This window comes from Poromitra crassiceps (assembly GCF_964638095.1).
Source record: "Poromitra crassiceps genome assembly, chromosome: 9".
Taxonomy (NCBI): Eukaryota; Metazoa; Chordata; class Actinopteri; order Beryciformes; family Melamphaidae; genus Poromitra; species Poromitra crassiceps.
Window position 1 is genome coordinate 13,189,482 of NC_139630.1, and position 14,310 is coordinate 13,203,791.

The 14,310-nt window shown below is 45.7% G+C and overlaps 1 protein-coding gene across 1 annotated transcript in view; it reads right to left on the reverse strand.

The window, feature by feature from the left end:
• The window catches only part of scara3 (scavenger receptor class A, member 3), a 59,035-nt gene that overhangs the window by 43,476 nt on the left and 1,249 nt on the right, over positions 1-14,310 (reverse strand). The gene's annotated exons all lie outside the window — the stretch shown is intronic.

The following is a 14,310-nucleotide window of genomic DNA, read 5'->3' on the forward strand; positions in this document are numbered from 1 at the left end:
CACACACACACACACACACACCGGGGGGAAAAAGGTTTGGCGAGTTGCTGACTGGCTGGAACAAAGTTGCGAGTGAGACAGTTGTACACTCTTCCATGATCCCATTAAATGCAGCCAACTGTATAAACTGGCTTTTGTGCAAACAGTCCCATTGACTTGGCAGACAGTTAAAACATGACTGCATGTGCAGTTACATAAGTTGCAGTTCCTTGGTTACCGTACCTGAAAATGGCTTCGTAATGGCTTTTGTGATAATATACAGACATCGGCATAATTTGCCGGCTGCACAGACACACACACACACACAAACACACACACACACACACACACACACACACACACACACACACACACACACAGACACACACACACACACACACACACACACACACACACAGACACACAGACACACACACACACACACACACACACACACACACACACACACACACACACACACAAATTGCAAGGCCATGCTGCTCCCAACCTGACGTACTATCACGTTGCAGTGTTTTACTGGTAAAGACACAGAGGTACTAACATGTCAGGGTGTTTTACTGTAGATGGTAAAGACACAGAGGTACTAACATGTCAGGGTGTTTTACTGTAGATGGTAAAGACACAGAGGTACTAACATGTCAGGGTGTTTTACTGTAGATGGTAAAGACACAGAGGTACTAACATGTCAGGGTGTTTTACTGTAGATGGTAAAGACACAGGGGTACTAACATGTCAGGGTGTTTTACTGTAGATGGTAAAGACACAGGGGTACTAACATGTCAGGGTGTTTTACTGTAGATGGTAAAGACACAGAGGTACTAACATGTCAGGGTGTTTTACTGTAGATGGTAAAGACACAGAGGTACTAACATGTCAGGGTGTTTTACTGTAGATGGTAAAGACACAGAGGTACTAACATGTCAGGGTGTTTTACTGTAGATGGTAAAGACACAGGGGTACTAACATGTCGGGGTGTTTTACTGTAGATGGTAAAGACACAGGGGTACTAACATGTCAGGGTGTTTTACTGTAGATGGTAAAGACACAGGGGTACTAACATGTCGGGGTGTTTTTCGTTTCGTTTCGTTTTTTCGTTCATTCGTTTTTTAAATATTATCAAATGGGTGTCTGTGTTCTAATGTGAGTCAGTTTAGGGGGCCTTGACGTGAAAAAAGGACTCCTAAACGCCCCTAAAAAAGACCCACTGCTCTGGGTGTGGTGATGGGCTGGAAAGGCTGAATCATCCAACACACACATGGTCCTCCTGACCCTGATAGAGAGGCTGAATTACACACAGGCATCTTCATGGTCTTGACCCTGATAGAGAGAAGAATAGAGGAACAAGGGGGCAGGGAGACTGACAGTAGATGCACAGCAGATGTGATTTTTGACACCATTGTCTATAAGAAGTAAATAATTGTGTGCATGGCATTACAGGATAGGTGGCGACGTGAACACACAAAATGCCACAATACTGATAAGAAGCTTGAAAAAGTTCAATATTATGTAAATGATCGAGATGTGAGAAGAACCACATTTGGGCAAAAAGCTGGAGATTACTTAGCCTACAATATTTCAGCTGCTAACTTTAGCTCTGTAGCTTAATGTTAGCTTGCTAGCCAAACTACATCCAGAAAGCTGTAGCCACTTAGCTAGCTAGCTAGCTGGCTGGAGTAGCACAATGTCATGATTGCATTTTCCATACATAAATGAAAGGAAGAAACATATAAAATACACAGTAGGTCTCATTAAACAAACAATGTTTGAACTGAGGATTTGCTTGGACGCTTTGTCCCCAAAACAAACAAAATGGTCGCGCTCGGTCTGCATGTACCGTGAGATATGCAAGCGCGTGAGCTAAATGTTTACGGAAGGCTCTCTGAGTCATGGTCGGGGTAACGCAGCCAGAAAACACAGAGGCTGACATGACGGCAGAGGGAGAGAATCAAAGAGAAGGAAACAGAAAAAGAGAGAGATGGGCAAGAGGAGAGGCGGAGGCAACCAGGGAAGACAGCTGGAAGAAAGATGAGAGCGTCCAAGAGAGAGAGAGAGAGAGACACACACACACACACACACACACACACACACACACACACAGCATATTTTGTTGCGGAAACCACAAGACTCAAAACACTCCATCTCCGGCGTGACTCCCCAGTTTCCAAAACATGCCGTGGTCCGTGACGGGACCCTCCTCATAGGCTCCTCTCCGGTTCACATGCACATGCCTAAACTTATCCTCTCCTTCGGTCTACACGTCTGGCCTTGTGTTTTCTACACCTCCTTCTCCCACTCCCTCGCTCTCTCTCCTCCACTCTGGCTGCTCCTCTCTCTCTCCCACTCTGTGGAAAAAGCAGGAAGTCAACCTGTCCAACACACACACAGAGCAGAACTGAGCTGATCTGACAGAAGTACAACACGACCCAACCGGCCGGGTCGGGTCACACCTACGGTCAATGCTGTTCGGCAACACTGTGGAACTTCTGACGCTGTCGATTTGCTTTGGTCCGAATCTGTTGATACTTTGTCGCATTGATGCTTTGGTTGGGTTACGTTTCGCACTGCGACATCTCAAGTGAACCATATGACAACAACAAAAGCAGTTCCACTTCCTCCATTGGGCAGAAATTTGATGACTTTACTGGTGTAAACAAACATAATGGAGCATCAGCATAGCCTTTCAGATGATGGTATTCAAGCAAAACACCCCATCTTCATGTCACTTCCTGTCACTTGCTATATAGAGAGCTCCAGGAACGAGTCCGGAAATCATCGATGCTAACAGCCCTGGTTCTTCACAGTTTTCGCCTATGGGAGTTTTGAATGGGTTTTTGGCGCGATGCTTCTAATAATCTCTCTGAGCAACGCTAGCTTAATCAAACGCGAACCAGTGTTTAGTAACATCATCTTCACACACGAGGACCACTTTTACGAGTTTTGAAGCTTTTACGTGCCGTTAAAAGGACGGCTAGCTAGCAAACGGCTAAATGAGACTACACTTTTGAGTCGATGAGGATATATACGTCAATAACGTCACCACTTCAAAGGGCGAACACGGAAATTATCTTTCCCTCACCTGGTTCAGCCCCGTTCAGCCCGAGGTAATCAGTGCACACATCAACAACAGTCCAGGTTGAGTGCTGACGTGACGTGAAAGCCTATGCGACAGTGTGTAGTTCTGGATTAGCTTAGCTCGAGCATTTTACTTCTAGGGCTCGCATTTACGCTACAAAACTCATGAAAGTGGTCCTCATGTGTGAAGATTATCCCGCTGAACCTTGGTTCGCGTTTGATTAAACTTGCGTTGCCCACAGACCTTATTTGAAGCATCGCGCCAAAAACCCATTCAAAAATCCCATAGACAGAAACAGTGAAGAACCAGGAAGTTCGGGACTTCCGCATTCAGCCTACAAAAATACGTCATCCCTGGAGCTCTCTATTTGTGTCACTTGGGTTTTGCCCATGGGTTACCACGGCCACGCCCACTTAGGAGACTTTCGGCAGGACTGAGTCTATTGGAGGCAATGAGTGAACGTGATCTCAGATTATGACAGATTCTTTCGCCCCCATAGTCATCAAAGTTAATATTCGGCCCATTTTCCGAAGCCACATACCTTCTGAACATTTTGACACTAAAATGGCATTTTTCACACAGACAGATTAAACAGAAAATTAAACTTGACCTGTCTCAGTCTCAGCAACACACTCTTGTGAGATTTGGCAACAGGAGCTCACGTTAGCAGGGCGCGATTAGCTAAAGCTACATGTGAAGTTCGTTCATACTGTATAGTAGCTAAATTTGTGGTTGGAAAAATTATCATTTTGGATGGAATATCTTAGTTTCAACTATATTGAGCTAACAAGGGGCAGCTTTGTGTTTATATGTGTGGTTTGTGTGGAGTTTGGGAACTCCCAATCTCTATTTCAAGTTAGCTTGCTAGGTCAGCACTAACCCTCACACTCACCAGGCTCTAGTCCTCTCACAACGCTTCAGGGCGGGCATTTAGGAGACTTGCTGCTACCATTTCTTACAATTGGCAGAGCCGGCTGGTGATGTATCTATAGGAATATAATATCTATGGTTTAACTGATAATGCACCATGCTTTCCTGTTGTTACGGCAGGATCATGATTGGATCAGTCCAGTGTTCGTTTAGAGGCCAACCTCGCAACAAGGTCAGCAAAGTCCAGTTGGTTTGGCTTTCTGTGTTCCCATTTGCCCAAACAAACTGAACTAAGAAAGAAACAGCTCCAGGCTCCCAAATGTGGATTCAACAATGTCTGTTATTGAACATGTAAATCAACAATGTCTGTTATTGAACATGTAAATCAGATTTCCATGATTTGACAAATCCACATGTGTTAAGTTATAAACCACATGTGTCAAACTCAAGGCCCGGGGCCCAAATCCGGCCCGGCATCTCATTTTATGTGGTCAGCGAGAGCTGGCAAAGAATACAATTTGCGCAATATAATTCTAGGTTACTAGTTGACTGTTTGCCATTATTTTTCCTATAATTCTGCTTTCAGAGCTCGTTAATTATTACGTTATTACTAAAAACCAGAACTGATCGAACCAGTGGCAATTACGTCATATGATAACAAGTACTGTAGGCTACATACATGTATATCGTGTTACATTTACAACCGGCTCTTTGAGGGCAACCATTGAGTTTGACGGTTCCCCCAATATTTGAGATGTCAAGATTCAAGACTTTTCTTTTAATGCACTACTTGCTTGTATTAGGAAATTTCCTAGCTTCCTACTTCCTAGCTTTTTCTGTTTATGGAATGCCTTCAAACAGCTGTTTAGATTTATTTATTTATTTATTTATTTATTTATTTATTTATTTATTTATTTTCTCTTGAGAGCCTCGGCAGTAATATGAATACATACTGTAGTGAGAGTCTAGCTCTATAGTGTACACACGTGTATGTGGACGAAATCCTGAAAAAACTTCGAATAAACAACAAAATCGAATAAAATGATAATTTCCAACCAGGTGTTCAAAGCCTCTGTCAGTGGGAGTATCACAGACTGAGAACGTAGATGTACAACATGCATATTTCCATATCCTAATGTGAACACCCTCTGTGACGATCTACCACAAGACTTATGTCCTGTTTTCTCACCTGGACTCTTGGTTTTCAATGTTGGAATTCACTGGCCTAGAAAAGCCAGCTATCCTTGATGAAAGTGACCACTCTGCTTCTGGTCAAGGTTACAGAACTGAAAATAATACCGCTGATAGCCGCAGCCATGCCACAGAAATATTATTAAACCTAGCTTCAATGACATGTTGTGTGTTTGAATAGCTCATTCTCTTGGCCGCTGCCCTTTATGGACAGTGCTAATTTAATACTATGAATAAGTAACCATCAAGAGCCAGCGAGGGCGTTTTCATATGATAATAGTCTTTATAATGTCCCAACCAGAGTTTGCTACAGTAGATTGTTACTGGCATTGGGCTGGTTCGTTTCACGTTGCCTAACATCGTACCTATACGGGAAAAATATGTTGGTGGTATAAAGAAATCGAACTAGAACGACACTCAGAAGTCGTTCACATTATGCTATACATCACCTGTAGAACTCTGAGGGACTTAATTCAATGACGCAATCCTCTGCAATGCGTCAGAAGCACTTCCACTCTAGAGAAGCCAACAGGTGTTTATCCAGCATCATTTCATGAGTTGTTTTTACACCAGAAGTGATCCTCACCACGGACAGAATGGAAGAGGACCAAGACCGCTGATTTTGGCTGAACGGTTCGCACGGTTTTGGGCAAAAAGGTTTGTAAAGTTCACACCAAATGATGTAGTCACCAAAAAGAGAATGACATCGTCATCAGAACTGGAATGTATTGGGATACCACAGCCACTTTATCTTTGGATCATTTGCAAATTGATGACCCTACTAATAAAAAGAGAAGTTTCTGTGTGTGTGTGTGTGTGTGTGTGTGTGTGTGTGTGTGTGTGTGTGTGTGTGTGTGTGTGTGTGTGTGTGTGTGTGTGTGTGTGTGTGTGGAGGAGGAGGAGGAGGAGGAGGAGGAGGAGGAGGAGGAGGAGGAGAAGAAGAAGAAGAAGAAGAGGAGGAGGAGGAGGAGGAGAAGAAGAGGAGGAGGAGGAGGAGAAGAAGAAGAAGAAGAGGAGGAGGAGGAGGAGGAGGAGGAGGGGAGGAGGAGGAGGAGGAGGAGGAGAAGAAGAAGAAGAGGAGGAGGAGGAGAAGAAGAAGAGGAGGAGGAGGAGGAGGAGGAGGAGAAGAGGAGGAGGAGAAGAAGAAGAAGAAGAAGAAGAAGAAGAAGAAGCGGAGGCTTTGGAGACCACTGTGTTCCAGACGGGGTCTAACTCTGGAGGTCTAACTCCCACGGGTCCACTAGCATAATACAAGCCACTAAGGTCAGTCTTCTTACTTAAGCTAGTAACCTACTATCACTCAACATAGTGTATGCTAAAGTGTTAGCATGAGGCCAACGATCACATAATGTATGTTAGCCTGGAGCACTGGAGCCAACAACATAATACAGTACAAGGGCCAAAGTAAAGAATGGCCTCTCAGCTATCAAAGCTCTGAAAGCTTTGAAGCTTTTATAAAGAGCAAGTAACAACAAGCCTGGGAAGCTGTTTACTTGAAAATGGTCTCAAAATACATGGCCACTCATGCTACGCAGGCCTTTGGTCCAGATGGTGTACAGTGGCCAGCCTCCCCACCTATGAAAACACAGGGGCCAGCGCTGTTAAAACAGGACATTGGGGTGGTTATGTTACAAGCTACTTGACAGTGCTATTCTAAACACGTCTGATTGTCCGTAACCAGTTCCATAAGGACACCTGTATAGGTGAGCAGTAGCCTGGTGACCGGCTGGTCTACCAGGCTAGGTGAGCAGCAAAATGACTGATATCGCAGATACTCAGAATTACAGGCTAAGTGAAAGCAGGGTTACAATGTTAAGTCTCTAAACGGGTCTACAGTACGGTACCAAAACACACATTCATGTGCTGCTGCTGCAGCCACCCACATGGAGTCAATCCACCCTCATGCCTCCACCTCCTTCCAGGATGGGACTTTGCTCTCTGCTTGAGTCAGCTAACCATGATCAGCTAACCATTGTGGTTCCTCTGTGGTGGTTCTTTTCAGGGGGTTTTGGAAGTGGGAGAAACCCCCCCTCCCCCCAACTACACCCCCCACACCACGCCCTCTCCCTCCCTTCATGCCTGTTTTGGATGTTATTCACCGAGGGATTGTGTCAAATGTGATCCTTGGTGAGTAACGTGCCCTCTCTGTCCCACAACCTCACGTCACCACATCACTCTGAAAGACCAGAATGTCCCAATTATATCAAATGATGCTGCTACTTGGATTTTGTTATTCAAATCCAGAGGGACCGACCTACAAACTGGGGTCAGGAGGATAGCTTCTTGCTTGTAAAAGAGGCTAATTGAGATCCACACAAAGAACAAGATTCCCAGACTCAGCAACATGTCATGCTTGTCAATGTTCCCCCTCCCTTATTTAGTTTGACTTAAACAATTTGAACCGGGGGGGGGGGGAACCCTCAAAAACCCCAGCAGACCCACAGCAGACCCAGCCTTAAGTGAAACCAGAGTCCCGAGACGGGCTTCCTCCAGATCAGAGTGGGGTGGAGGTCTTCTGGACCACAAGCCGTTAAAGCCAAGCGTCTCCCTCTCCCAAAACCTCCGCTGACATCCAGCCGGGTGAGATGCCCTCCGACTGGAATGTGTGGTCTCCTTACACAACTGTAAACGCCCCGGAATGTGTTGCTCAAGAGAAGAAAAGCTGAAGTTATAGCGGCGCCATTACAAGGGAATGCTCTTTTATTGTGGTTTCGCCAATGAAACGGGAGATTTCGGGAGGCCAGATGCCCCTAAACGCATCATTTTCTCAGGCCTAAACTAAATCCGACAGCCGGTGCCGAGACAGAGACGAGACCGGGTTAGGTTTACGGTGCTGCGAGGCCAAAGGGCGTATATATATATATATATATATATATATATATATATATATATATATATATACGCAGTATTCTCAGACGTTAGAGTTTGTTGTGGAACTTCGCTTATCCTTTTAGTTGGAGGCGACTCGCCTTTGTATTCTCACTTGCCTTCTAATTTCCCACATCACTTATCTCAGAGGAATTTTCCATGGAGATGGAACACAGCTAAGAATGCAGAGAGCTGTCCAACACAAAGTCAGCTCAATCCTGTCTGCTTCGTGCATGCTAGATGAACAGTAGCCTATACTGCCAGAGCATACGTAGATCAATTGAATAAAAACAACGGCGATAACAACTACTAATCGTGATTATGAATAACCACTAGATACAATCTTGATGTGGATCCAGTATTTCTTTCTGTGTGTGATGCTTTAGAAAAATGGAAAACGCTCAAGCAGAAACATTGGAGTAATGAATCTAAGGGACCAAAAAATAAACAATTCGTGCAGGTTGAGAGAGAGAACAAATCGATAGAACACCGAGATATACTAATCAACTCTCATTTCAAATCCAAGGTGACAGTAAATTGACAGTGCTGCCAGGGCAAAAAGAGGGTTAAAACAAGACGACCTCTCTCTCTCTCTCTCTCTCTCTCTCTGTCTCTCTCTTCACCTGCCCCTCTCCCATTTGCTCACTCTTTCCTTCTCCATTTGGCAGCCATGATACACCTGCCTCTCTGAAAGCCCCCACCCTTCTCTTTCTACCCCTTCCCCCCCCTCCCCGCCCCCCAGCACTACATAGGAATGTATGAGGCAGCATGTTTTGCTCAGCTCCGGCGGGGCTGGGCTCGCTCGAGGCAAGACTGGAAACCACATTAACTGACCTCCTGCTGTGCTGTGCTATGCTGTGCTGTGCTGTGCCGTGCCGTGCCGCGCCGTGCCGCGCCGTGCCGCGCCGTGCCGCGCCGTGCCGCGCCGCGCCGCGCCATACCGCGCCGTGCTGCGCCACGCCGCGCTGTGCGGGCGTGAGGTTGTATATAGTGCTTTGAGTTAACTGGCTGTAGAGCGTCTCACGTCGAGGCGCTGTCTGTCACGACGACACACTTTCTTGACTTGCATGTCTGATTTGATTTACGGCACGTTTAATTGGACGTTCATGCTTCCTTTGTTTTCCCTTATATTTGCTCATGTAAACGTAACATTGGCCAAATTCTAACACAATTTAAAATGTAGCTACGGGGAAAAAACTGCCTTTGCCTTTGAGCAGAAAACTCTAATACTAAAACACATTTGGCCAACTGTATCCAGATTTGGCCAGTTTTACATTACCGGTACATTTATCAGATATAAACTCATAATTTTCATAGAAATAAATGCCTGTTTTGCTACTTTCTTTCTCGGATTGCTATAAAACACAATAGAAATTCAACCTATAGCCAGCAGTGTTGGGGGTAACTCATTACAAAAGTAACGTATTACATGTAATATATTACTTTTAGCAGTAACTCAGTAATATAACTTATTACTTATAGGATTTCAGTAATATTATACCAGTTACTTTGTCAAGTTTTTTTTTATCAAAGCACATATCGCCGCTGTCGTTCCAGGACCTCGAATTTCCAAAACAGAAACTTTTCAGGAAGTAAAAAAAACCTGTTTGCTCTTAAACTACTGAACCAAATGTCGTCAAAGTTGGCACATGTCTTAATTATAGTTAGTTTCCCGCTGAATGTGTCATTACTTTATAAATATCTGACCTGGATAAGCTCAAATGATGTTGTTTAAATTATCAGTCCGACTTGGAAGCGCTTTCTCATGGCCAGTCAAGCGGGAGGCAGCCGCATCCTCATGCACGAGCCCCCAAGCTCCAGGCCGCGGGCGCGCGCGCAGGAGCAGCAGGATTGCCCCTCGCCTCTCATGGCCGATTTGGGGCTTTCGCATGGGGTGAGAAATAGTCTGACATAACGTAACGTTAACGTTACTTTATTCTCGTCAGAAAGCACTCCGATTTGCATGTTAAAACAAGTTTGCAGCCTAGGAATAACTGGAAAACATTTGATTGATATATTAACGTCAGAGGAAGCCAGGATGAGTCAAAACGATATGAGAAATACACAGCGCGTCTGCCGTGTGTCTTTTCCGGGTTTAGTGTCCTGCGTGGGGGGGTACACACGGAGGTAGGGGGGGGATTTCGAGGTTTGACTGACAGATTGAGGGCGAATGGCGTTACGAGATTTACTCACAAGCTCGTTTTAATGCTTTTCCATTGGTTGCATTTGTTAAAAACCACACAGAGACATGAAGGGTGACCAATGGCATTGATTCATGACAAAAAGTAAGAAAGTGAAAAAAGTGACATTCGAGGTCCTGGCCCGACACCGACGATATTTAAATAATTTCCTAATCAAACTGTGTTTTTATGCTAATAACATAGATGACAATAACAAAGGAAAAGGATAACAGCATTTTGGATTGTTTACACTGACTTCAAGACGGTTGAAATAATTTTTCGGGATGGTTTCGGGATGGTTCCATTCCATTCTGCTACTGCTGTTATTACAGTGAAAGTAATGCAAAAGTAGTGTAATAAGTAACGAGTTACTCACACAGACAGTAATATTGTAAAGTAACTTATTACTTTCAAATGAAAGGAACTAGTAATATGTGATATATTACATTTTGAAAGTAACTTGCCCAACACTGTCAGTTTATGAAAGCTGGTAGTAGAGTTGATTGTTAATAAAACTGAGCATTTGTTTTTGTTTTTTATTGCCAACATCAGTAGAATCTCTGCTATGTTTACTTTATGTTTATGTTATGTTGACAGTGCACTTTAGGTGATTTGTGACTTCAAGTGGGACATATGGCTGCCTACAAAATCCTGACTTCCTACTAATTACCACTAGGGGGCGGATTTGAACTTTTTTTTAACCCGTCGGCAGCTCGTATTTATGATAAATCCCATATGTGAACACAGAACTTGAATGGATAGAACGGTCTTTCACTGTCTTATCGTATTTTAGCTAGCACACCAAGAAATTGCATATACAGTAAGTAGGTCAAAACGACTTGCCGTAAGGCGGTTAATATGGAAGGTAGGCCAACGGTACCAAGGAGGTTTATGCTGCCTTCAATGGAACTCGTGAACTTATGGTTACGAGTTGGGAAGTCTCATGTCGTAAATATGGTAAACGCGACCGCATTTGAAGGCAGCATTACATGCAATGGTATAGCTACACATAAAATGGCCCCTCCGACCATCCAGTAGCATTGATTTGAATGGGACAGACTGTTCGTTCTATCCATTCAAGTTCTGTGGATGTGAGTGAGGCATAAACACATGGCGTGTGGTAGGTGTTTCCCTGGAAAAATCAAAGGAAATGATGCGTTTTACGTTTATGGTTTTGTTTGACATAAACAGAAGAAGAACTGGTGAGTTAGCATGACTTGTGATAGCCACCATGACTGAACAGACAGAGAGAATAACAGAGCATCACAGTACAGTGGGCTACTGGACAGGGTTTGATTGACACGTTCACTATTGGCTGTGGCATGCCATTCACAAGACATGCTTAATTGCAGCGGGGCTGTAGAGAGAAGCTGTTCCGTTGTAAATACGTCAACACTTCATAACACCTTCTCACGCTGTGGAGCCACATGTGTGACTTTTGCCTGCTCCTTCTCATACACCCCCTCCTCCCTCCCCTCCCCCTCTCCTCCCTCCCCTCCCCTCCCCCTCTCCTCCCTCTCTCCTCCCCCTCCACTCCATCTCTCCTCCCCCTCTCCTCCCTCTCTCCTCCCTCTCTCCTCCCTCCCCCTCTGTTCTCTCTCCCCCTCTCCCCCCACTCTTCTGTCTCCCTCTGTTCTCTCTCCCTCCCTCTCCTCCCTCCGTTCTCTCTCTCCCTCTCTCCTCTCCCTCCCACACTCTCCTCCCTCCGTTCTCTCTCTCCCTCTCTTCTCTCTCTCCCTCTCTCCTCTCTCTCCTCTCCCTCCCCCTCTCCTCCCTCCGTTCTCTCTCTCCCTCTCTCCTCTCTCTCCCTCTCTCCTCTCCTCCCTCCGTTCTCTCTCTCCCTCTCTTCTCTCTCTCCTCTCCCTCCCCCTCTCCTCCCTCCGTTCTCTCTCTCCCTCTCTCCTCTCTCCTCTCCTCCCTCCGTTCTCTCTCTCCCTCTCTCCTCTCTCTCCCTCTCCTCTCCTCCCTCCGTTCTCTCTCTCCCTCTCTTCTCTCTCTCCCTCTCCCCTTTCCCTCCCCCTCTCCTACCTCTCCCCCCTCTCTTCTGTCTCCCTCTGTTCTCTCTCCCTCCCCTCTCCTCCCTCCGTTCTCTCTCTCCCTCTCTCCTCTCCCTCCCACTCTCCTCCCTCCGTTCTCTCTCTCCCTCTCTTCTCTCTCTCCCTCTCTCCTCTCTCTCCTCTCCCTCCCCCTCTCCTCCCTCCGTTCTCTCTCTCCTCTCTCCTCTCCTCCCTCCGTTCTCTCTCTCCCTCTCTTCTCTCTCTCCCTCTCTCCTCTCTCTCCTCTCCCTCCCCTCTCCTCCCTCCGTTCTCTCTCTCCCTCTCTCCTCTCTCCTCTCCTCCCTCCGTTCTCTCTCTCCCTCTCTCCTCTCTCTCCCTCTCCTCTCCTCCCTCCGTTCTCTCTCTCCCTCTCTTCTCTCTCTCCCTCTCCCCTTTCCCTCCCCCTCTCCTACCTCTCCCCCCCTCTCTTTCTGTCTCCCTCTGTTCTCTCTCCCTCCCCTCTCCTCCCTCCGTTCTCTCTCTCCCTCTGTCCTCTCCCTCGCCCTCTCCTCCCTCTGTTCTCTCTCTCTCTCTCCCCTCTCTTCTCTCTCCCCCTGTCCTCTCCCTCCCCCTCTCCTCCCTCTGTTCTCTCTCTCTCTCCCTCTCTTCTCTCTCCCTCTGTCCTCTCCCTCCCCCTCTCCTCCCTCTGTTCTCTCTCTCTCTCTCCCTCTCTTCTCTCTCCCTCTGTTCTCTCTCTCCCCCTCTCCTCCCTCTGTTCTCTCCCTCCCCTCTCCTCCCTCTCTCCTCTCTCTCCCCCTGTATCCCTCCACCTCTCTGCTCTCTCTGTAGCTCTGCACAGGTCTGGGAAGGTAAGAGGCTGGGCCCTCTTCAAAGCGGCCGGCAGCTCTGGTTCCGTGCCGTGTTGTGAAAAAGCTCCAATTCAAATGTTTTGCTTTCAACCCGCGCTGCTTTCAAGTGGATATGAAGTCAATCTGCTGCTGACTGGCTTTTATGTTTTATTAAACAAGGCTGTGGCACACACACACACACACACACACACACACACACACACACACACACACACACACACGTCTACATACACACACACACACACACACACACACGCACACACACGTCTACACACACACACACACACACACACACGCGCGCGTCTACACACCGATTCAAAGCTGACTAATCAAAATCTCACATCCAAGAGCAACAAGCCAGGACTTTCTCAGGACTTTCTCAGGACCCGGACCAGCTTATAGACATATTGGGTTTCCAGTGCCTCGTACATGCAGGTGTACCTGTCTACACGTTACAAACATGTACTGTACCTGTCTACATGTTACAAACATGTACCTGTCTACACGTTACAAATATGTACTGTACCTGTCTACATGTTACAAACATGTACCTGTCTACACGTTACAAACATGTACTGTACCTGTCTACATGTTACAAACATGTACCTGTCTACACGTTACAAACATGTACTGTACCTGTCTACATGTTACAAACATGTACCTGTCTACACGTTACAAACATGTACTGTACCTGTCTACATGTTACAAACATGTACCTGTCTACACGTTACAAACATGTACTGTACCTGTCTACATGTTACAAACATGTACCTGTCTACATGTTACAAACATGTACCTGTCTACACGTTACAAACATGTACTGTACCTGTCTACATGTTACAAACATGTACCTGTCTACACGTTACAAACATGTACTGTACCTGTCTACATGTTACAAACATGTACCTGTCTACATGTTACAAACATGTACCTGTCTACACGTTACAAACATGTACTGTACCTGTCTACATGTTACAAACATGTACTGTACCTGTCTACATGTTACAAACATGTACCTGTCTACACGTTACAAACACGTACTGTACCTGTCTACATGTTACAAACATGTACCTGTCTACATGTTACAAACATGTACCTGTCTACACGTTACAAACATGTACTGTACCTGTCTACACGTTACAAACATGTACCTGTCTACACGTTACAAACATGTACTGTACCTGTCTACATGTTACAAACATGTACTGTACCTGTCTACACGTTACAAACATGTACCTGTCTACATGTTACAAACATGTACCTGTCTACACGTTATAAACATG